Below are 26,069 nucleotides of genomic sequence, written 5' to 3' on the forward strand. Positions count from 1 at the left end.
ATGGGAGGCCTTACCCATTCTGAATGGAGACAGAAGGAATGCATGGAGGGGTAGAAGGGATATAGGGAGATGAAATGGGAAGAGAGGAGATTTGAGAAACTGTGGTTGGTATGTAAAATGAATAATATTTTTTCATTTTTTAAATTTAAATTAGAAGCAAGCTTGCTTCACATGTCAATTCCAGCTCCCTCTCCATCCTCTCCTCCCCCATCTTCACACCAGACCCCCCATCTCTCCACCCAATCCCCACTCTGATCCCCAGGGAGGGTGAGGCCCTCCATGGAGGATCTCCAGAGTCTCATTTCATTCAGGGCAGGGCCTAGACCCTCTGCCAAGGGTGCAGGCTGAGAGAGCACCCTCATTGTGGGATGGACACCCAAAGTCCATTTGTATGCCAGGGATAAATACTACCCAAGGCCCCATAGATTGCCTAGGCCTCCTCACTGACACCCACATTTAGGTGGTCTGGACCAGTCCCATGCTGGCCTCCCAGTCATCGGTCTGGGGTCCAAGAGCTCTCTCTCATTCAGATCAGCTAATTCTGTGGGTTAAATTAAAAAAAAAACTCATGTAAGCATAAAAAAAAATCTACAGTGAGCTGCTTTGAATCCACTGGCTAGATCACTCCTAACATCTCTGGTCTTTGTTTTTACCTCTGCAAACACCCTCTGTCGTTGTTTCTTATTTGGATTTTGTATTGTTATATGTATAGATTCCATACAGATGTATGATATAGTACAGAGATGCATGCCATTTCCCTGGTTTTTGAGAAACTTAGTTTATTTCAAAAGTCTAGTACAATATCTTAACCAGAATTTTGATACTGATTAGTCAACCAATCTATTCCTATTCATATTCCTTCAGCTTTATATATTCTTTTTTGGGGAAGCTGGTACTACTGGAACTTGACCCTAGATCTTCTTGGATGCTAGGCAGGTGCCCCAGCCCTGAATTACATCTAACCTCAGTTCTACTTGCTTACTGGGTTTTATGGTCATTTGTGTGTATTTTTTGCTTACATTTTTGAAACAAATGTGAGATATATAGTTGTTTCCAGAATTATTATAGCATATATGTTTATATGTCTATCTAGTTGATAGATATTTACAAAATTAAGACTCCCAAAATAAAATTGAAAATTCTCTGTCTGCCAGCCTGCCTGTCTTTTATCTATCTATCTATCTATCTATCTATCTATCTATCTATCTATCTATCATCTTTTGATTTATCTATCTATATAATCTATTGATTTTATAAAATAAAGACTCTCAAAATAAAATTAAAGCATCTGTCTGTTGATCTTCATAAAATAAAGTCTTCCAAAATAACATGATCATCATCAGACCTTAAAACAAAACAACAATGTTTTAGTACCATTAATACTCGGTTTTCAAATTTGAATTTCCATAAATGCTATTTTTCAAAAATGCTGCTTGCTAAGGTCTAGAGCTTGTGGTATGCATTTGTAATTTCAAATACTTTTTAGTCTAATGCCTTCTTTTGTCTATCCCTCTCTTTCCTGTCTCACCCTTCCCCCATGGGGGTCTGTTGACCAGCTTGTGACTAGGAGCTTCATTCAAGTTCCTGTTTTCTGTCCATCCTTATTGTCTAAATGCTAATTCCTGTTTTTGGCCCTCCCTTTGACAGAGGGCCCTGGGAACATAGGCTTCTGACCTTGGTGGTTTTCCACCATGCCTGCCATTGGTATATAAGGCTCCACCCTTGTTAAAATAAACACCATTTGTAAGAATGAGCCATTGTCTTTGTCTTCATTTACATCCTTAGCCCTTGGATCCTTGTGAAGTGTTGTAGCCCCATGACTGTGAACAAGAGCCTACTACACTTTCCTTCTTCCAGCTACATCATTCTGTCCATTAGAGCTTGTCATAGTTTGAAATTGACATAGTGTACCTGGAGTTTACATTTTACAATATCAATAGTCTCTTCTGTTTCATCCACATTGACAGTTGAACTCAAGACATAGTCAAATTCAGGTCTAATGCTATTTTATCACAATTCTAAGAAAGGCAGGTAAAAACTGGCTGTCTCTTTCTGTGATGATTTTAACCATGGTCAATGCCAAAATATAAGTAGGGAATTAAAATGGCAAATAATAATGTTGCTCTTTTTATTCATTATGCTATTGATTTGATATAAAGTACCATCTTATCACTACTATTTTGTTATCTGGAATAAATGAAGGCAGCCATTAATTAAAATATTAATGAGCTCTCTGGTGGCTTCCAAATCAGTTATATTTTCAAAGCATTGCAAGCATAAATAGATGTGATGTGTATTAATCCAATAGAGCTATTTCTCACTGAAGTTTAAAATGTTTCCCTTGTCTCATGGCCAACTCTTCTGATGGGCTCTCAGTTTTTTGACATTATTTTGAGTTTGAGTGTTTTCTAAGAATCTGATTCAGCGGAGATTGGGTCTCCGGCGGGGATCTCCCGTCCAATTCCCATCCCCTCGATATTCCAGGGCCTCTCCTGGCATCCAGAAGACCCGCCCACACAGGAAAGACGTCTGCCCTTCAAAGCCACAAACCCTGGCTAGCCCAGCTTCAGGAGAGACATCAGCCCTTCCAAGCCCCAACCTCCAGCAACCCCAGCTTTAGCTTAAGCTTCAGTGTCAGCATCCTCAGCTTCAGTCTCAGGAAGGAAGGAGACCAGTGGAGACAGAAAGACCACACCAGCACCCACTGTAAGAAGAGATGGGAAGAAGACAGAATAAGAGCTCACTCAGCAATAGAAAGAACAACATGACCCCACCAGAATCTAGGGATCCAACACCAGCAAGACCTGAAAAGCACTACAGAGATGAAGAAAAGGAGACAGACCTTAAAAATTATTTCATGAAGATGATAGTAGAGACCCTCAAAGAAGAAACGAGGAAATCCCTTAAAGAAATAGAAGAAAAAACAAAGAAAAAAATCCATGAAATGGGGGAAAAAATTCAAGAAATAAACAAATCTCTCAAAGAATCTAAAGAGCACCAAGAAAAAACAACCAAACAAATGAAGGAAACAACTCAAACAGTTGAAGGATTGAAAGCTGAAATAGAAACGATAAAGAAAACACATAACGAGGGGATGCTGGAAATAGAAAAGCTGGGTAAACGATGAGGAACTACAGATGCAAGTATCACCAATAGAATACAAGAGATAGAAGAGAGAATCTCAGGTGTTGAAGACTCATTAGAGGATATAGAGTTGTCAACCAAAGAAAATCTCAAAACCAACAAATCCTTAACAAAAATATCCAGGAAATATGGGACACCATGAAGAAGCCAAACCTGAGAATAATAGGTATAGAAGAAGGCGAAGAAATAGGTACAGAAAACATATTCAGCAAAATCATAGAAGAAAACTTCCCTAACCTAAAGAAGGATATGCCTATGAAAATATAAGAATCTTACAGAACACCAAATAGGCTGGACCAGAAAAAGAAGTCACCTCGCCATATAATAATCAAAACATCAAACCTATAGAGTAAAGAGAAAATATTAAGAGCAGCTAAAGAAAAAGGCCAAGTAACATACAAAGGCAGACCTATCCGAATTACACCTGATTTCTCAATGGAAACGATGAAAGCCAGAAGATCCTGGATAGATGTCCTACAAACGCTAAGGGAACAAGGATGCCAGCCCAGACTACTGTATCCAGCAAAGCTCTCAATTACCATAGATGGAGAAAACAAAATATTCCATGACAAAGCCAGATTTAAACAATATGTATCCATGAATGCAGCTCTACAGAAAGTGCTAGAAGGAAAACCTAGATCCAAGGAAGATAACTACACTCACAAAGACACAGGCAATATATAATCCCACTTTAAAAACACCAAAAGAAAAAGGGAGGAGAAACTACACAAAATAACTTCACTAACAATAAATCAAGCACAAACAAGAATCATCAATCAATGGTCATTAATATCCCTCAATGTCAAAGGCCTCAACTTTCCTATAAAAAGACACAGACTAGCAGAATGGATACGAAGACAGAACCCTTCCTTCTGCTGCATACAAGAAACACATCTCAACATCAAAGACAGATGTTATCTCAGAGTAAAGGGTTGGGAAAAGATCTTCCAATCAAACGGTCCCAAGAAACAAGCAGGTGTAGCAATCCTAATATCTAACAAACTAGACTTCAAATTAAAATCAATCAAAAAAGATGAAGAAGAACACTTCATATTCATCAAAGGAAAAGTACATCAAGATGAAGTCTCAATTTTAAACATCTACGCCCCAAATACAAAGGCACCTACATTCGTGAAAGAAACATTACTAAAGCTCAAAAAGGACATAAAATCTCACACACTAATAGTAGGAGACTTCAACACTCCACTCTCACTGCTAGACAGGACCTCCTGACAAAAACTTAACAAAGAAACAAAAGAGCTAATAGAAGTTATGACCCAACTGGGTTTAACAGACATCTATAGAACATTCCACCCAAACACAAAGTGATATACCTTCTTCTCGGTGCCACAAGGAACCTTCTCTAAAATTGACCACATAATAGGAAACATAGCAAATCTCCACAGATACAAAAAATTGGAATAACCCCCCTGTATCTTATCAGACCACCATGCATTAGCATTAGAATTCAACAATAACACACATCACAGAAACCCTACAAACTCATGGAGATTGAACAATGCACAATTGCACCATCCCTGGGTAAAGGAAGAAATACAAAAAGAAATTAAAGACTTCCTCGAATTCAATGAGAATGAAGACACAACATACATAAACTTATGGGACACTTTGAAAGCAGTGCTGAGAGGGAAGTTTATAGCACTAAGTGCCCACATGAAGAAACTGGAGAACAGAATAGCACAGCTGAGTGTTCTAGAACAAAAAGAAGCAAACTCACCCAGGAGGAGCAGACGCCAGGAAATAATCAAATTGAGGGCAGAAATCAATCAAGTAGAAACCAGGAAAACACTGAGAAGAATCAATGAAACAAAGAGTTGATTCTTTGAGAAAATCAACAAAATAGACAAAACTCTGTCCAAACTAACTAAAAGACAGAGAGAGAGAGCATGCTAATTAACAAAATCAGGAATGAAAAAGGGGACATAACAATGGACTCTGAGGAAATCCAGAGAATCATCAGGGCATATTTTGAAAATCTGTACTCCACAAAATTTGAAAATTTAAAGGAAATGGACAATTTCCTGGATAGATATCATTTGCCAAAACTAAATCAAGAGCAGATAAACAATCTAAACAAACCTATAACCCCTAATGAAATAGAGGCAGTCATCAAAAGTCCCCCCCCCAAAAAAGCCCAGGCCCAGATAGCTTCAGTGCAGAACTCTACCAGAAATTCAAAGAAGAGCTAATTCCAATACTCCTCAAAATATTCCACACAATAGAAGCAGGAGGCTCACTGCCAAACTCTTTTTACGAGGCTACAATTGCCTTGATACCCAAGTCACACAATGACACAACTAAGAAAGAGAACTATAGACCAATTTCCCTCATGAACATTGATGCAAAAGTACTCAATAAAATACTCGCAAACCGGATTCAAGAACACATCAGAAAAATCATCCACCATGATCAAGTAGGCTTCATCCCAGGAATGCAGAGATGGTTCAACATTAGAAATTCTATCAATGTATTCCACCATATAAACAAACTGCGAAAGAAAAACCACATGATCAGCTCACTAGATGCTGAAAAAGCCTTTGACAAAATCCAGCACCCCTTCATGATAAAGGTCCTAGAGAGATCAGGGATACCAGGAACATACCTAAATATAATAAAATCAATATACAGTAAACCAACAGCTAACATCAAACTAAATGGAGAGAAACTCAAAGCAATTCCTCTAAAATCAGGAACAAGACAAGGCTGTCCACTCTATCCATATCTCTTCAATATTGTGCTTGAAGTTCTAGCTACAGAAATAAGAAAACAAAAGGAGATAAAGGGGATACAAATAGGAAAAGAAGAAGTCAAACTTTCACTATTAGCAGATGATATGATATTTTACATAAATGACCCGAAAAACTCCACAAGGCAACTCCTAGAGCTGATAAACACCTTCAGCAATGTGGCAGGATACAAGGTAAACTAAAAAAAAAAACAGATGATGAAGTGACTGAGAAAGAAATCAGAGAAACATCACCCTTTACAATAGCCATAAACAGCATCAAATATCTGGGGATAATGTTAACCAAGGAAGTGAAAGATTTGAATATCAAGAACTTTGAGTCTTTAAAGAAAGAAATCAAGGAGGATACCAGAAAATGGAAAGATCTCCCATGCTCTTGGATTGGTAGGATCAACATAATAAAAATGGCAATCTTGCCAAAAGTAGTCTACAGATTCAATGAAATCCCTATCAAAATTCCATCACAATTCTTCAAGGACTTGGAAAGAACATTAATCAACTTTATATGGAAAAACAAAAGGCCTAGGATAGCCAAAACAACCCTATACAATACAGGAACTTCAGGAGGCATCACCATACCTGACTTCAAGCTCTACTATAGAGCTATAGTCCTGAAAACAGCTTGGTATTGGCACAAAAATAGGCAGGTAGACCAATGGAACTGAATTGAAAACCCTGATTTTAACCCACACACCTATGAACACTTGATTTTTGACAAAGAAGCTAAAACTATACAATGGAAGAATGAAAGCATCTTCAACAAATGGTGCTGGCATAACTGGGTACTTGTATGCAGAAGTCTGCAGATAGATCCATGTTTATCGCCTTGTACAAAACTTAAGTCCAAATGGATCAAAGATCTCAACATAAATCCAGCCACACTGAAACTTTTAGAAGAGAAAGTGGGAGATACTCTTCAACGAGTTGGTACAGGAGACCACTTCCTGAACATAACACCAGTGGCACAAACACTGAGATCGACTATTAACAAATGGGACCTCCTGAAACTAAAAAGCTTCTGTAAGGCACAGGACACAGTCAACAAGACAAAAAGACAGTCCTCAGAATGGGAAAAGATATTCACTAACCCCACACCTGACAGAGGGCTAATCTCCAAAATTTACAAAGAACTCAAGAAGCAAGTCTCCAAAACATGAAAGGATCCAATTAAAAGGTGGGGTACAGAGCTAAATAGAGAATTCTCAATAGAGGAGGCTAAAATGGCCAAGAGACACTTAAGAAAGTGCTCAACATCCTTAGCCATCCGGGAAATGCAAATCAAAACAACTCTGAGATACCATCTTACTCCTGTCAGAATGGCTAAAATCAAAAACACCGAAGACAATGTATGCTGGAGAGGATGTGGAGAGAGGGGAACACTTCTCCACTGCTGGTGGGAGTGCCAACTCGTTCAACATCTTTGGAAATCAGTATGGAGATTCCCCAGAAAAATGGGAATTAATCTACCACAAGACCCAGCAATTCCACTCCTAGGCATATATCCAAATGAGGCAAGTTCATACAACAAGGGCATCTGCTCCACTATGTTCATAGCAGCATTATTTGTAATAGCCAGAACCTGGAAGCAACCTAGATGCCCCTCAACTGAAGAGTGGATAGAGAAAATGTGGTATATTTACACAATGGAATCAGCAGAAAAAAACAATGGAATCTTGAAATTTGCAGGTAAATGCACTGGAAGAAACCATCCTGAGTGAGGTAACCCAGTCGCAAAAAGACAAACACGGTATGTACTCACTCATATATGGATTTTAGGCATGGATCAGGATAGTGCCAGTCTGCACTTCCACTGATAGAGAGTCTGGGAAACAGGAAAGAACCTAAAAGATATGCATATATGCTTAGTACCCAAGTAAAGAGGATTGAGACTAGATCCTCTGAATGGATGGGGAACATGGCGAGGGGTGAGGGGGAGTGGGAGCTGGGAAGAAGAGAGGTGGGAGAAGAGGAAGAGAGAGTAGGTCATGGGGGAACAGGAAGTCTGAGTGGGTGGGGGTAGAATAGGGGAAAGAGGGAATCACAGGTTAGAAGACAGATCAGGCACCAGAGTGACCTCTAGTGATCTAAAGGGATAACACCAATTGGCAAGCTAAGCAATAGTGGAGAGACCACCTCGAATGCCCATTCCTTGTAATGAACTTGATGTCTATAACCATCCTGGAGCCTTCATCCAGTGACTGATGGGAGCAGAGGCAAACACGTACAATTAAGCACTGAACTGAACCCAAGAAGCCCAGTGACAGAGAGAGAGGAGTGATGAGCAAATTGGCAAAGAATGGGCAGGCAAAACCAGCAGAGACAGCTGCTCTGAACAGGGGAGAGCTCTTGGTCCCCAGACCGACAGCGGGGAGGCCAGCATGGGACTGATCTGCACCCCCCGAATGTGAGTGTCAGTGAGAAGGCCTGGGCAACCTATGGGGCCCTGAGCAGTAGATCAGTGTCTATCCCTGGAATACAAACAGTCATCGTGTGCCCATAGCACAAAGAGGGATGCTCTCTCAGCCTGGACTCTTAGGGGAGTGCCTGGACCCTACCCTGAGGAAAATGACAGACTCTAGATATCCCCTATGTGGAAGGAATTGGCAATAGGGTGGGAGGCTGGGGGGTATGGGGAGTGCAGGAGGAGGGGAGAGAGAGGGAACTGGGATTGACATGTAAAACAAGCTATTTAAAATTAAAATAAAAAGTGATTAAAAAAAAAGAATCTGATTCAGCAAAATTAGGTTTGTCCTGTCAGTTTCCTACTCCAACATTATTCATTTTTCTAAGAGTCTTAATTTCCTTTACTGGGAAATATGATAATCCGTACTCTAGAAATGATAATTGGTTTTTGTTTTTCATTGAGCCAGGTCTTACTTTCAGTAGATGGCCAATGCTAGGAGGCACTTAGTAACAGATGACATCATGGTTGTATGCTGGTGTTCCCAACCATGGCTTTATTTCAGGGGTTTTCTTAGGTTCTTCTGTATCACATCTGGTTTCTGTTCTCTCTGAGATACATAGTCTCATGAAGATAGAAAAAAGTGACTATCCATATAAAGTTGAGGATTGTCCTTTCGAGGTCAGTGAAAAATTGTGCTGGTATTTTGATAGGGATTGCATTGAATCTGTAGATTGCTTTTGGTAAAATTGCCATTTTTACTATGTTGATCCTACCTATCCAAGAGCATGGAAGATCTTTCCATTTTCTGGCATCTTCTTTAATTTCTTTCATTAAAGACTCAAAGTTCTTGTTATACAGGTCTTTCACCTGTTTGGTTATAGTTACCCCAAGATATTTTATGGTGTTTGTGGGTATTGTAAAGGGTGATGTTTCTTTGAATTCTTTCTCATCCCCTTTATTATCTATATATAGTAGGGCTACTGATTTTTTTGAGTTAATTTTTTATCCTGCCACTTTGCTGAAAGTGTTTATCACCTGTAGTAGTTTCCTGGTAGAGTTTTTTGGTTCACTTACATAGACTATCATATCACCTGCAAATAGTGAATGTTTGGCTTCTTCCTTTCCAATTCATATTTCCTTGATCTCCTTTTGTTGTCTTATTGCTCTAGCTAGAACTTTAAGTACAATATTGAAGACATATAGAGAGAGTGGACATCCTTGTCTTGTTCCTGATTTTAGAGGAATCGCCTTTAGTTTCTCTCCATTTAGTTTGATTCTGGCTGTTGGTTTGCTGTATATTGCTTTTATTATGTTTATGTGTGTTCCTGTTATTCCTGATCTCTCCAAGACCTTTATCATGAAGGGGTGCTGGATTTTGTCAAAGGCTTTTTCAGCATCTAGTGAGATGATCATTGGTTTTTCTTTTTTAGAACAAAAGACTCAGGATAGCCAAGGCAACCCTGTACAATAAAGGAACTTCCGGAGGCATCACCATCCCTGACTTGAAGCTCTATTATAGAGCTATAATCCTGAAAACAGCTTGGTACTGGCACAAAAGCAGACAGGTAGACCAATGGAATCAAATCGAAGACCCTGATATCAACCCACACACCTTTGAGCACCTGATCTTTAACAAAGAAGCTAAAACTATACAATGGAAAAAAAGAAAGCATCTTCCACAAATGGTGCTGGAGTAACTGGATGCTGGAATGTAAAAGACAACAGATAGATCCATATCTATCACCATGAACAAAACTAGTTCTCACTAAGTCCAAATGGATCAAAGACCTCAACATCAATTCAGCCACACTGAATCTTTTAGAGGAGAAAGTGGGAGGTACCCTTGAATGAATTGGTACAGGAGAAGGCTTCCTGAACATAACACCAGTAGTACAGACACTGAGATCAACAATTAATAAATGGAACCTCCTGAAACTGAAGAGCTTCTGCAGGGCAATGGACACAGTAAACAAGACAAAATGCCAGCCCACAGAATGGGAAAAAATATTCACAAAACCCACATCAGACAGAGGGCTGATTTCCAAAATTTACAAAGAACTCAAGAAGCAAGTCTCCAGAATACCAAAGGATCCAATTAAAAAATGGGGTACAGAACTATTTCCTGGCATCTAGCTAAATAGAGAATTCTTAATAGAGGAGTCCAAAATGGCCAAGAGACACTTGAGAATGTGCTCAACATCTTTAGCCATTAGGGAAAGCCAAATCAAAACAACTCTGAGATACCATCTCACTCCTGTCAGAATGGCTAAAATCAAAAACACTAATGACAGTATATGCTGGATAGGATGTGGAGAAAGGGGTACATTCCTCCACTGCTGGTGGGAATGTCAACTTGTGTACCCAATTTGGAGATCAGTATGGAGATTCCTCAGAAAAATGGAAATCAGTCTACTGCAAGATCCAGCAATTCTACTCTTAGACATATACCCAAAAATGTACTCTCATACAATAAAGACATCTGCTCAACTATGTTCATAGCAGCATTATTTGTAATAGCCAGAACCAGGAAAGAACTTAGATGCCCCTCAAATGAAGAGTGGATAGAGAAAATGTGGTACATTTACACAATGGAGTATTACGCAGCAGAAAAAAACAATGGAATCTTGAAATTTGTAGGCAAATGGATGGCACTAGAAGAAACCATCCTGAGTGAGGTAACCCAGTCACAAAAAGACAAACATGGTATGTACTCACTCATGTATGGATTTTAGATATGGAGGAGGGCATTGCCAGCCCATATTCACACCAACAAAGAAGCTGGGGTGCAGGGAGGACCCTAAGAGAGATACACATGATAACCTGGAGAAGGGTTATGGGATGGGATCTCCTAGTTTGATTGGGGAGGGGAAGAAAGGGAGACCAGAAGGAGATGGGAGAAAGAGAGGGAAAGAAGAGGAGGAGAGAGGACAACATGGGAGAGCAGGAAGGTTGAGCCAGGGTAAGACTAGAGGAGAAACGGATGGGAGATACTATAAAAGAGGGAGCCAGTATAAATTGGAGGAGAGATCTGGCACTAGTGAGATCTTCACAGATCTACAGGAATGACACCAACTGGCATTAAGGCTACCTGAAATGCCCTCCTATGATGGTGAGAATGATGACTGCCTTATATGCCATCCTAGAACTCTCATCCAGTGGCTATAGAGACAGAGGCAGACACCCACAGCTGTGAATTGAATTGAACTCCTGGAACCCACTTGCAAAGAGGAGTGATGACCAAGGGAATCGGGATCAGGCTAGTGAGGCCCACAGGGACAGCTGACGTAAACAAGGGGCATCACATGGACCCCAGGCTGATGATTGGGGGGCCAGCATGGGACTGATCCAGGCATCCTCCCACCAAACCTAGGTGACAGAGAGGAGGCCTTGGCAATCTGTGGGACCTTGGAAAGTGGAGCAGTATTTATTCCTGGCATACAGAGGGACTCTGGGAGCCCATGCCATGTGGAGGGATCCTCTGTCAGCCTGGACACATGGGGAAGAACCCAGGCCATTCCTGGAATGATGTGACGGACTCTGGAAATCCCTCATCTAGGCCCTTGCCCTCCCTGGGGAGTGGAGGGGGCATGGAGTGGGGTGAGGGGCTGGGAGGATTGGGGGGTGGAGGAGGAGGGGAGGGAGAGGGAACTGAAAGTGACATGTGTAAAAACTTAAATAAAAAACATGGAAAAAATGACTATCAAAGAGCCCTAAGAGAGATATGCATGGTACCCAGAGAAGGTAGAGTGAGGCAAGATCTCCTGAGCATATTGGGAGCATGGGGAGAGGGGAGAGGGAGCCAGGAAAAAGAGAAGGGGAGAAGAGGAGGAGAGGAGGACATTGGGGAGCAGGAAGGTTAAGTTGGGGGAAGAATAGAGGAGAGCAGGATGAGAGATACCATAATAGAGGGAGTCATTTTAGGTTTGAGGGGAGATATGGCACTAGTGAGATTACCAGAGATCTACAAGGGTGACACCAACTGGCAACCTAAGCAAAAGTGAAGAGAATACCTTAAATGCCCCTCCCTGATAATGAGTTTGAGGACTATCTTACATGTCATCCTAGAACCTCCATCCAGTAACAGACGGAAGCAGAGGCAGACACCCACAGCTAAACACTGAACTGAACTCCTGGAACCCAGTGGGAGAGTAGGAGGAGTGTTGAGCAAAGCGGTCAAGACTGGGCTGGTGAAACTCACAGAAACAGCTGATCTGAACAACGGGTAGATCTTGGACCCCAGACTGATGACTGAGAGGCCAGCATGGGACTGATCCAGACTTCCTGAATGTGGGTGTCAGTGAGAAGATTTAAGCAATCTATGGGGCTTTGGGTAGTAGATCAGTATATCTCCCTGGCCCACAATTGAACTTTGCATGCCCATCCCACAATGAGGGATGTTGTCTCAACCTGAACACTTGGAGGAGAGCCTAGGTCCTGCCCTGAGCGAAATGACAGACTCTGAATATCCCCCATGGAGGGCCTTACCCTCCCTGGGGAATGGAGTGGGATTGGCTGGGGGACTGGGTGGGCTGGTAAGGGGGACAGGTGAGGAGGGGAGAGAGAGTGAGCTGGGACTGACATGTGAAACAAGCTTGTTTCTAATTTAAATATAAAATTAAAAAAGGAAAAAATATAAAGGAATTTAAATAAACTCAATGTCAAAATGGTTGTAAAAGTTTAGGCTATAACTAATTGTATATGGAAGTCATTTCATTTCACTGCCATTTTAATGAAAAACTTTTCATATTTATTGTGTTTTTCACTTTTCCCCACTTTTTAAAGCTGATATTTTATTAAAATGTGCTAATTCTTTAATGAAAAAAGAAAAAAGTGACTATTAAAAATAGAGAAGTTTCTCCTTATATGTTACACATTCTACAGTTCTGAGACTCCCCTAGTACTGTGATTTCTAAAGATAATTACATTTTGTTTTATAACTTATAAAGTAGTTTGTGCATTTGAAAAGAAACATAAGGGCCAAAGAGGCAGGTTAGTGGGTAAGGAACTTTTTGCAGAAGTGTGAGGGAGTCTAAATCCCAGGGACTTGTGTGAAACCAGTTATCTGGGATAATTCCTTTCAGTAACTATGCTACTACTGTTTCAACTAATTCCCAGGTAATTTATACTGATATTTTTGACGTTTGTTTTAACATTTAGACATTTATTATGCTTTGTTTTTTAATTAAATTAAGTAATAGCTTACATAAAGGCAATTCCATGAAACAAGGTGCCTTTAGTTAGTCAAGCCTGTCTATGTTTCTTCCTTCTCTTACGGGTTTTAGGGTTTATTCTTCGTGTGTGTGTGTGTGTGTGTGTGTGTGTGTGTGTGTGTGTGTGTGTGTGTGTGTAAAATGAGTGTGCATATAGTGTATGTGCATCTTTCTTATGAACACATTGGTTTGTATGAGTGGATTCACATATCGCCGCAGGGTATATGTGGAGATCAGAAGACAGTGTTGGTGTTGGTGCTGGCCCTCCACCTTGTTTGGTTGCTCTGTTGTATCAGGCTGGACTGAGGGCAACAATGATCTCTGTCTCCTATCTTGCTTAGGAACACTATAATTATAGATGTGTCTGGCTTTACATAGGACCTGGAAATTCAAACTCAGGACCTCTTCCTTGAACAGTGAACATTTTACTTGCTGAGCTGTCTATCCAGATCTTATCTTTCTTCTGGTTGAAATAGATAGGTATATCTGCATTATCACATTTTCTTAATAACTAGAAACCTCTTATATATAAAAGTCTCTCAGCCTTAAATCTTTTGTTCAGTTCAGTAATTTATATTTTCATGTACTAATAAATATTTGAACCCCTGACACCTTCATGTTTTTGGATTTGATCTATCATGTCTCAACTATAAAAAATTACTGAAATTGTTATTGCTATTCTCTCTTCTCTATTTTCCCCCAAACTAGGAATACTTTAAAAATCCTAGCTAATAATTGTAAGTTAACTAGCTTAATTTTATTCTCATTTACTCTCGTCAGTTCTCCACCTATTTTTGTCCCCCATATGACAATGTAAAAGCACACAATCATCGCATCCTCCAGTATCATACACATACCCATGTGTGTGCAGGATGTGTGTGGGGGGGGCGGGGGAGTGTGTATATATGCAACGTGTAGTCATTGTATTGCTTTCTCTACAGTGCCTTTTGTGAAGTGAGGTGTACAACCAAACAAATTTACAGAGAGAACTGACAAGAACTGAATTCCCAGGGCACCTTATTGAGGACAACTACCGATTTACATCTTAAATTCATGTTGGCTAAACATGAGATTCTTGGCACACATTTTTTTGTACACGCCTATTAAGTGTTTTCCTAGGCATTTATGACCAATTTTAAATAAAAAAATGAACAGTTTGGGGGAGTGTTCTAAAGTTATAGTGTATTCTTTTTGTTGTTTCTTTAATCTTCAGCTACAACTTTATTGCCAAAGTTTTATTTTAATATATCAATTTTAATGTATCTTATTAACTTTTGTATTTATGTCATTTATTTTCCTTCCATCATCATTTGCTTGTTTCCTTTTTTTCTGTGGTCCTTATTTCTGAAATGGTATTTTTAGTTATTGCACTTGAGCTTAACCATATTCTGATTGGTTTTTTTATTGCGTATGTAAATTCTATTGTTCCTTTAAATTCCTTTTGGAGTATTAGGGTTTTAGTAGTTTCTGTCATCTGTACATGTAGAAACTTTTTTCCTTCCACGCTCCAAGTATAAAGAAATTACCCTGCTCTTAATTCACTACTTTCAGAATGATTATGTATGAATTTTAAGCACACTCTTTTCCATTTTTTTTTTTTTTTTGGTTTTTCGAGACAGGGTTTCTCTGTGGCTTTGGAGGCTGTCCTGGAACTCGCTCTGTAGACCAGGCTGGCCTCGAACTCACAGAGATCCGTCTGCCTCTGCCTCCCGAGTGCTGGGATTAAAGGCGTGCGCCACCAACGCCCGGCCTTTTCCATTTTTATAGAAGTCATTTTCATGTGTTTTGTGGAGGAAGTTAGGGAAGGTCAGCACCTATGTTTTAGTTTCAGAGCTTTGGACTTCTCTTTTCTGTTATTTCTGTTTAGTGTTAAAAGGTCAATGACAGCATCGTTAGCTCTCCTGGCTTTTTTTTCTTCTTCCTCTGTCCTTTCTGTGTGTGTGTTGCTGAAATTGGACCTAGAGCCTCTGCCATGCTAGGCAAGCACCGTAGCAACATACCACATCCCCAACTCTTTTCCTCTATTCACGCCAACACTTCTTTTTTCTTTTCCTGCACTGTTTGTTCTGCTGTTTTGGTAGCTTAAATCCTTTGCATGAGGGTGAGACTCAGAGGGTCAGGTCTGTTAGTTTGGACTGCTTTTTGGTTAGACTACTGTAACCCCTATTTTTTGAATGAACTCCCTTGTATTCACTGACCAAATACAGATGCGAACCTTGTATACCTTCACCTACTCAATGTATTTGTGGTGCTCTTTGCGGGGCTCATTTGCTTTTAGTGGAGGGAAATTTCCCAAGGAATGACCTTCTAACATACACAGCTCCTGGCCTGCAGAAGGAATAGTCATAGCTCACTCTGTCTTGTGTCACCTGGTTTCATTGTAACTATAGGTTGTGGAATGCTACTTGGTCTGTCTATTTGAATGGGAGGTATTTTCCAAATCACTATGTCACAGTAAATGTCTTCCTATGACTGAAAAACATGACTTAAAAGAATTTTTAGATATTGGTTGGTCTAGAAGTGCAGAAAGAGTAGTAGGTAGATGGAGATTGGGAAAGGAATCTAGCGGTGGTGACTATTGACTGACCCGAGCCTCAGGAGGAGTTTACTGACTCAAGAAAGGGGAGCAATACATCCATACAAAGCAGCAGCATGAATTAATGGTCAGGTGATGTGCACTAGTTACTCTTTTGTCACTGTGTCCTCAGATACTTGATAGACACAGGAAAGCACAAATCTCAGCTCACTATTTTAGACCTTCCCTGGAAGGAATAGTGCAACAAATTAGTTCCTGGCTGGAAGCTACAGTGTGCATTCCAGGGCATAAGAATCAAGGAAGTTCATAAATACTGCCCATGGTATTTTACTTCCACTAGGTAGGATTCACCTCCTATGGTCCCATAGAATACTGGGAACACTGTAGATGCAAACCAGAACAATCAGGAATGAGTGTACTCTGCTCAGGAACAAGGGACTTGTGTGCTAGGAGAGAATCTGGTTGGGGTAGGCACCACCTTACTTTTGCTGTGAGTTGTGGTGGGTGCTGCTTTAGTGTTTTACTGGGTGCCAGTCTCTCATCTTACTGTGCTGATAGCCTTGTTTCCCAGGATGAATTGGTTTTTTTTTTATATATTACTGCTTCTTACCTTTCTGCCCCCAGTTTAATTGCCATTTACAATCCTCTCAATCTGGGTAGGTAATTTCAGCACTGTTTATTTTTTCTACAAAATCTTAATGAAGATGAAACATTTGATTCAATTGAGTTTTACAGATATTTCTGGGACATTCCATGGAGGCTGGCTGTTGTTCCTTGTAATCATCAGTAAATCAAATATAGTATCACTCTTTGGGCAGTCATTCCCAAGGATATTGGGTTTAGTTTGTGTTCATTTAAGTTCAATTTTTCACAAAGACATTGTTAGAAAGTCCTTCTTTAGTCTTCATCAAAAATAAGATGTTTAATCTCATTAGGAATCGAATCTGTGCAAGTGAAGGCATTATTTGGGGAGTTTGTGGTTATCCCTGTTAGAATTTGTAAACAGTTTGTAAAGTAGCACCTATTTCTGGTGAAATGTGATGAAATTAATCTTTCTAAATGTACATGAGAATAAATATGGCAATTACACATCAAAATTTAGCAGAAGGCTTACCTTCTACTACTGTTGAAAATTCATCCTGAAAAAGCAAGTCCAAAGGAGCTAAAAAAATTGCATGAAAATATTGCATGTTACAAGATGAGAATCACCTAAATTCACCAGCAGTGGGAGATTTCCTGAACAAATTAAGGAATATCAAGTAGACAACTGGAAAGAGATGAACACACAGAAGAATGCTTATTGTAGAAGGCTACAATTACTGTTACTAGTATCTTAAATAACTTGCTTTCCTCTGTCTTAGTTAGAATTTCTGTTGCTGTGAAGAGACACGATGACTATGGCAGCTCTTATAAAGGAGAACTTTTAGTTGTCGTGGCTTACAGTTTCAGAAGTTCAGTTCATTATTGTCATGGTAGGACATGGTAGCAGGTAGGCAGACATGGTGCTGAAGAGGTAACTGAGAGTTCTACATCTTGCACAGACAACAGAAAGTGAACTGTCTCACTAGGCACAGCTTTAGCGTATCTGAGGCCTACCTCCACAGTGATACACTTCCTCCAAGACCACACCTACTCCAACAAAGCAATACGACATCATAATGCCACTCCCTTGGGGGGGCGTTTTCTTTCAAACCACCATAAACCCCATGGTGCTAGCTAGTTGATTAATCAGAAACTCAGTCACTAGTGTCTCTTACAATAATTATCAGGAAGTGAAATTGAGGACAACATTTAAGTTAGCAGATGCTATATTGTATTTTAGTAAGTCCATTCAGTGAGGAAGTCATGGTGGTATTAGAGTGAATAGGATGGTCACATTACAGTGTTTACAGTAAGGAAGCAGGAAGAGATGAATACTGGTGCTCTGCTCACTTTTGTCTTCTTTTTATTTTATTTTAGTTTTTCAGTTCTGAACACTAGTCCATACCCTCACATTAATAGAGTTCTCCACATTCCAAGTGAGTCTTTTCACTTCAATTAAAATGTTGTAGAGATACTCTCATAACATGACATAGGTGTTTCCATGATAATTCTAATTACAATTAAGTTGACAATTGTGAGTAAGCATCACACTATGAATAAGAACATTGTAATAGCAGGGCCTGATGGGCACAGACCTATAGTTCCAGCTACTCAGGAAGCAGAGGCAGGAGAATCAGAGTTTGAAAGTTTGCTTGGGCTACAGAGTGAGTTCAAGTCTACCTTGGGTAACTTAGTGATGTCCTATCTTAAGACGAAAGGTATAAATAATGTTAGGAATCCAGTTCAGCACTAGAGTGCTTGCTTACCACATGTAAGACACTAGGTTAAATACCTAACAGCTCAAAAAATGAAAAATCACACCTTTGGATAGAAATCTTCAAAATCAAACAATGTATAACTGCTTATAGCAGCACTATTCATTCCATCCATTGATTACTGGATAAAAGAATAGCAAACACTCGTGACTGCAGTAGACTATAGCAAAGCTATAATGTAGAGGAGACTGAGAAATACTAAAGGAAGACATCAGGTACAAAATGTCATTTTGTACATAAGGTACAAAATGCCATTCCATTTATTAGATGCCCAGAGTATGAAAACTGGTGTCACTCATAAGTTTTCAGTGTTTGGTTAGAGTCAAAGAGCATGGCGTAGGGAGGGACCACTACAGGGATCAAGTTTTCTTATTTTGTGTTAACATTTTTTTCTGAGCTTGATTATGGTGATAGTTTCTACAGCTCTGTGAACATTCAGAACACGCCTGAGCTACGAATTCTAAATGGAGAATTAAGATGCCTCAGGGAAATTGCGGCTGTGTTCGATGACATAGACAGGGCATGCAATGTCCCATTACCTAATCAATACCTGTAATAAGCTATAATTCTGCCTGTAGAAAAAGACTAAAAGAAAGAGAACACTTCAGCATACACAAGTCATGTTTATTAACAAAGCTACAATGCTTTGTAATTACTCTATAGCAGGGTACAACTCTAGCTTTAACATTTCTCTCTCTCTCTCTCTCTCTCGTGTGTGTGTGTGTGTGTGTGTGTGTGCCGGTTTTATTATTATTGAGCATTCAGAGCAGAGATTTAGTTAATTTATAACACTCCATTAAACCAGTAGCACCTGCAAAAATCCAGCCATTTGTTCTCCTGTAACTTTATAAACCATATCAACTAAAATCAGGATTGGCCAAAAATAAAAGAAACCTTGAGAGATGATGATACACTAGACAAAAGAGAGAGAGGTTCATTTGTATTCACGTAAAGCATGCATATTATTTCTAGGACCCAGATCCCGCTAGATAGTTAACCTCCCTTTTCAAGAAACAACTCTGCTCCGGGTTCCTACCTTGAGTTCCTGCTCTGACGTTCCTCGAAGATGGACTATTGGTTACCTTGAAGTGTAAGCCAAGTACACCCTTTACTTTACTGATCTGTTTTTGTTCAGAGTGTCACAGCAACTGAGAACAAATTTAAGCAGACGACACACAGGATCTGAGGCTGACACACTATCCCATTGGGCATATGAAAAATTTCCAAGTTTCTTTTCCTAGTGCATACAGCGAAGAACATGGTTCTAAGACCAGCCAGTCCCTAGAGCAGTGGTTCTCAATCTTCCTAAGGCTGCAACCCTTTAACACAGTTCCTCATGTTGTGGTGACCCCCCCCAGCCATAAAATCATTTTCACTTCTATTTCATAACTGTAGTATTGCTACTGTTATGAATCTTAATGTAAATATCTGATATTCAGGATATCTGAGATGCAAATCCCGTGAAGGAGTTGGTCAATCCCCAAAGGGGTTGTGACCCACAGATTGAGAAATGCTGCTCTCAAGGCTCCTCAGAGGTCAAGCCTCTCTCTTGGACCTATCTGTGTCCTCCTACCAGGAAGAGAAACTGAATGAAGGCAGGGTGCCCCTCTCCCAAGTAGTAAGTATATATTCAGATTTGTAGAACCTATCATTGTGATTTTTTTTTTGAGGGGAAAGAGTCTTCGTCGGCCTAAACTGAAGATCTTGAGGTAAATTTATCTTGGATGGCGTGTTGGGACCCAAATCTAGTCACAGTGCCTTTGGGGAAAAAAGAAAAGTGGCAGAGGATAGGAGAAAGTGACATAAGCAGAGAAGTAGACACTACTGTGAGGTAAACCACAAACGAGTGCCTTTTACAAGGAGAAGGTGGAAGAGACAGGAAGTTCCTCCCTCGGGATCTTCAGAGCTTACATGACCTGAGAGACCAGCTTCTGCATGAGCCACTTGATGTGTGTTTGTCTTGGTAGTCAATGGACAGGACTCAGGCTCCCACAGTGAGTTGTCCCCTCAAGGATCCTTACAGGTGTTATCACTGTCATATTCCAGTGTTCAGAGATTTCCAGATGCAGCCTATGAGGTTATGGGATCTTTAGGAGGTATGGTCTTGCTCTCTCTTTGCTTCTGGGTCATCATGAGGTGAGCAGCTTTGCCCCTCTGTGTAATTCCATTCTCATGCCCTGCTTCATAATAGGCCTCAAAGCATCATGGGCTGAGAACTCTGCAACTGTGGACCAAGGTAAATCTCTTCTTCTAAGTAGATAGACTCAGGAAGTTTACCCATGGGCAGAAATTTGACCAATATTTTGAGTTTGAGTCCCAGAAAGTTATAGGAGAATAACAAATATCCCAGAGGAAAGTTTAGAAATTAACAAAAATTCTCCCAGTCAGTTGCTGAGTGCCTTCATGGACCAGCTTCCTCTTCAGCCTTTGTGGAAACTTAAAGGCAGCTAAGCCACAATTTTCAGAATCTTGTCTCAGAGACAGGACTTTGAAACCTACATAAGACAATGATTGTTCATAGGACAGAGGCAAACAGTGAAGTTGGACTTTAGAACTCTGCAATACAAAGATCATGCACACCCCTAAAGTAAAGACCCATGAGGTGTATCTCTTCTTGCGTAGGCCATGCAATTTTAAACAAGATCCAGTGAAGGTAATCACCCTCAGAGACAATCAGAAGCTGGGGGAGAGGGTGTCATTCCTGAAAATGTGGCTTTCTGGAATATTCTGAGGGAAAAATGAATGGCTTCAAGAGGGAGGCAAGAATAGAAATGTAATTGGGGTGTGAAGAAGGAGATAGGTTTGGAGAACCGACTCTATCATTAATACAATTGGTATAAGCTAGGCTATTTTTAAAAGATGGAGGAGGAGTTACACCAGTAAGACAAAAATAGTATCTCTGGTAACCCTGAGCTCTTTATTGATGGAAGGGTGAATAGACAGATTTTGGGAATTGATACGACCATTTCTAAAGTTGCAAGGCAATTGATTGAAAGGCAGTGAAGGAGGTGGGTAAAAATCAATGTCAGCCTGTCATCACAGCAAATGAGGCCATACCACTGATCACCTGCTCATAAAGCCAGACTGCTAATAAGGGTTTTGGGAGGAGGGAAGGGGGTCACAGTGTCTGGAAATAGGCTGCTCTGCTGTATTTATAGGATGGAATGAACTAGTTCAAGTATTCTAAGTAGTTCAGCTTCTATGTATGACACCCAATCAGCCAATTCAGGATGATAGACATCTTACCTTTCTTACCACCAATCTTATCACTCCTTTGGTACTCATGAAAGGAAAAGATTGATTTTTTTAACTGTTAGTCTAGTTCTAGAAACTTTGAAAGATCAATTGACCTAATTATTACTCATTTTCATACAGAGAAATGTTGAAGATACTACCTGCCCAACATTCCTTTTTGTCTGTTTCCATGAAATATTTACACACTCCCAGCTATCTGTCCCTTTTTACTTTGATGAAAAGCTTTATGGAGTCTTGCCATACTCTTGGTACAATTATATATTAGAGAGCATTGAGTCAGCCTGACCACATTTTTGTTCCCACATAGTTCACATGTGATTAGTAAAGACAGGGCATATAATCAAGAAAACATAGGTTGGAGAAGCCCAGAACTTGACTCAGAAGGACAGAATAAGAGAATATGTCAAGGAAGTTTTCTTGCAGGAAATTTCCTTATAGGTAGAACTTAATGAATAGGGGCATCAAGCCATGTGGTAGGTAGAAGAAGAATGCTCTAGACACAGGAAGAAGCAGGTGCAGAGGCTCTGTTGTGCCTGCTGGGTTGATATCTAGAGAAATACCAGACAGATCACTGTCTCTAAAGAAGAATGAGCAAGGGTGAGTGGGATGAGTTGAGGACAGATAAGTGACAATGGGGACCACCACCTGTAGAAACTTGAGGTATAAGACTTGGAATTTTATAATGAGGGAATTTGTGTCATGGGAGGGTTTCAAGTTGGAGAAAGATTTATAGCTTTTAAAGATAACTCCAGTTGATATATGGAGACTAAGTTACAGGAAGCATACGAGACAGTTGAGAGTTCAGTTGGGAGGGTGGAAGGGGTATGTGTGTGGAGGGGAACCTAACAAACCCACTGATAGATGACACATAGAAAATATTGGTGGAAAGTAACTGAAGACTCAAGCAGCCTGATGGATGGTGATGTCATTCAAGAAAGGCCAACGGAAAGGATCCCAGGCCCTTGGAAGCCTCTGTTTAGGAAAACTTTTCTGAGAACTTGACCAACATAGAAAAGCAGTGATACTAGATGGAAAACAGTCTAGATTCTATCACCCAGTGACTGGACTCAGCCACACATGAGGATAATTTTGTCATTTCTCCTTTCTTTTTCCTGGTATATAGATAATTATAATATCCTTTATACTTAAACCCACTTGAGTTGGGCTTTCTGTCCTCCTGACATCCCACAATATACAAAGGATCAATAGTTGTAGGTTCTCAATTATTGGAGTAAAAATTGGTCTTAATCTCATACTTTTTAGTTAATGGTCCAAGGTTGTTTTTCTGCCTCTTTCCACCTCTACCATTCACTGTTCTATGTCCTTTCCTTGTTTTTATCAGTCTAACCTGGATGACTTCTGAATACTATGGAATGGTACCTATGTGTGCACCAGCATGTGGTATGGCTTTCTCCTGGGCTCACATCATATAAGCTCAGTGCCACCAATCATTCCCATTCTGTCCTGGGAATCATGTCCCCATATGACTCATAACTTGAGCTTCTAACTCCCAGTAACTTACAAAGTAGCTATAACTTTGAGACAAGGTATTTAAGGAGGTTAAAAAAAAGTTACTTAAAAGCAGAAGAATCAGAAGTTCAACATCATCCTTAACTACATAGCAAGTCTGAGGTCAGACTGGGACTACATGAGACCTTGCCTCAAATTATCAAAAAAAAAATCAAATGAAACTAACCCATACATATTCCTTCTGCCACGATGTTCTGCTTTGTTTCAAAGACATGGATTCAAGCTATGAGCTAAAACTGTGAGCCATAATAAGTCCTTCTTTAATCTGTTTCCCCCAGGTGTTTTGTCATAGCAACAAAGTTCTCTTCACACATTCTTCATTTGCCATAACGTATTCATTCATCATTTTCCAGGACATTGTCTCAGCAATCAGTGTGAGAAGAATTTGAGGGATGATAAGGTTTGCCCTAGTTTACACAGCTTGTCAGACCAAGAACAAAGAAATAAAAACACAGAAACAGCTGTCTTTAGCATGCTAGGGGAAGAAGAGTAAGCTTTAACTTGGTGGAAACACCCCCATGAAGTATAAATGCTTGACTATCTGAAGGTTTGGGGAATGACTAATCAGTGATGACTGACAGACAACATCAGTCTGTGGCCTTTAACTTAAAAAGGTTCTTAGAAATAACCAAAGAAGCAGGATATTTAACTAATTTCCTCATTCTTTTAAAATTTTGTTTATTTTTATGTGGATGGGTGTTTTCTCTGTGTGTGTGTCTGGTGCCCATGGAGGCAGAAGAAGGTGTTGGATACCCTTGAACTTGAATAACAGATGGTTGTGAGCTTCTGTGTTGGTTCTGAGAATAAAAACTGGGTCCTCTACCCCAGAACCCTTGCTCTTGGTGGGCAGAGATCAACCACTAGCCTGTGGCATGGTTGTAGTTGGGCACCATTACAATAAGTGAGTATATGGTGGGGAAATGGGTGGGAAGGAGAGAGAGGAGGAAGACAGAAAGAGAGAGGGGCAAAAAGGGTCATGGGTTGGGGAGAGAGGTGGATCTGAAGAGTCAAAGGCAGTGAGAAACTGGCTGATGTGGGTGGCCTCCTAGTTACCTGGGGCCATGGTGATGTCTGGGCCTGGGCTGCTGCCAAGGGCTGTGTCTAGGTCAGTGGCCCTGACACAATTATAGTGGCCTGTGTTGATGTTGATGTCCTTGGCTTCTGTTATCACTGATACCCCGTGAATGCCCAGAGGCTGGGCTACCACTTGTTCTGGTGTCTTAGGGATATGTCCCTCATCATGAGCATCCTGCACTGCCACCTGGGTACATAGTGATGCCTGGAGGACGCTCTTGCTGAGCGCTATGTCAGGGTCTGTGGCCCTGCTGCAGCCTGGCTCTGTGTTGATATCAGTGGTTCCTGTTGTCTTGGATGATCAGGCAGAGGCCTGTAATATGGGTTGACACATGAGGCCATCTTGATATTTAAGGGTAAATGCTGCTGCCAGGGCCATACAGATCTTGGGGACCTGTGCTACCACCTGGTGCCATGGTGACATCTGGACTTGATCTGCAGCTGATGGCCATGTCTGGGTCTATTGTCCTACTACAGCCAGGGTCTAAACTGAAGTCTGTGACTCCTGTTACCATAGAAGGCCAAGTGGATTACTGGGATCTAGGCTGTCATCTGGGGACACATTGACATTCAAGTGTCATGATGCCACTGTGGTCATGCTGACCTGGATGACCTGTGATGCCAGCTGGGCCCATGATAACACCCTGGTGTGGGCTTCTGGCAGGACCATATTGAGGTCTTGTGGTATAAGCATAGTTGGGGTATGTTGATATCCATGGCTCTTGTTGCCACCAAAGGTCCTGCAGAGGATCAGGGTCTGGGTCCCCACCTAGGTCCATGTTTGTATCTGAGGGCTGTTCTATTGCCAGAGCATCAGATCTGAGTAGCCTGTGCTGCCACCTGGGCCCATGGTGTTGTTTGGGCCTGGGCTACTGGCAAGGGCCATGTCTGGGCTCATGGCCCTTCTGCAGCCTCAGTCTGTGTTGGCTGCACAGAGTTGGCCTTGACACTCCCTGGCTGCAGAACTAGGGAGAGCTGACCCTGCCCCCCACAAACTGCTGCACTCAGGAGAGTGGACCTCGTATGTTGCTTTCGCAGCACAGTAGAGCTGACTCCGTTGGTGTGTGTGTGTGTGTGTGTGTGTGTGTGTGTGTGTGTGTGTGTGTGCTCACAGGAGTGACAGTGGGAGTTCTGGCTCCACTTTCTGTTTGTCACATGGTGGCATGGGTGAGGGAGAGATACCTCCTTGCCCCTTGCTACCTACTGCAGGCTGGAGAGCTGGTCCTGGAATCACAAGAGTGGGCCAGCTGACCCTGCTCCTCAGCAGCTGCATCACTCAAGGGAGTTGGCCTCATACCTCGCCTGAGCAGCACAGTAGAGCTGACCCTGCTGATAGGGGTGCAGGTGATCTGGCTCCCGAATGTGCATGAGGGACCTGACCCCACCCTGTCTTCTTCTACCAGGATTGCAGGGTTTCTGACCATTGTGACCTGGAGCAAGCACTTAGGTATGATAGGATGATTCTTGGTACGATCTTTTTTCCCTCTACAATTCCACGGCCCACTGAAGTACAACCCTGTGATTCCCTATCTCAGTCACACTGGTGCAAATTGTCTCTCCAATAAAGGAACATCCAAGGGATGCATGGTTGAGGACTTTGTTCAGCTTTGATACCTTATTGCCTTACACACATAGCCCCTGGTCTGTGAGACTGCCTGCTCTTCCAGTCACTATGTCTAACCCAACCTGTCACACCTCCGTTGAGGTAAATTGGGTTTATTTTAGAAGGGAAATTAAGTTAAGTCTGTTTGGGAATTAATTGTGACTGATGAGGCTTAATATATCCTAGTAT

Source organism: Mesocricetus auratus, unplaced genomic scaffold (assembly GCF_017639785.1).
Source record: "Mesocricetus auratus isolate SY011 unplaced genomic scaffold, BCM_Maur_2.0 Super-Scaffold_100041, whole genome shotgun sequence".
NCBI classification, from domain to species: domain Eukaryota; kingdom Metazoa; phylum Chordata; class Mammalia; order Rodentia; family Cricetidae; genus Mesocricetus; species Mesocricetus auratus.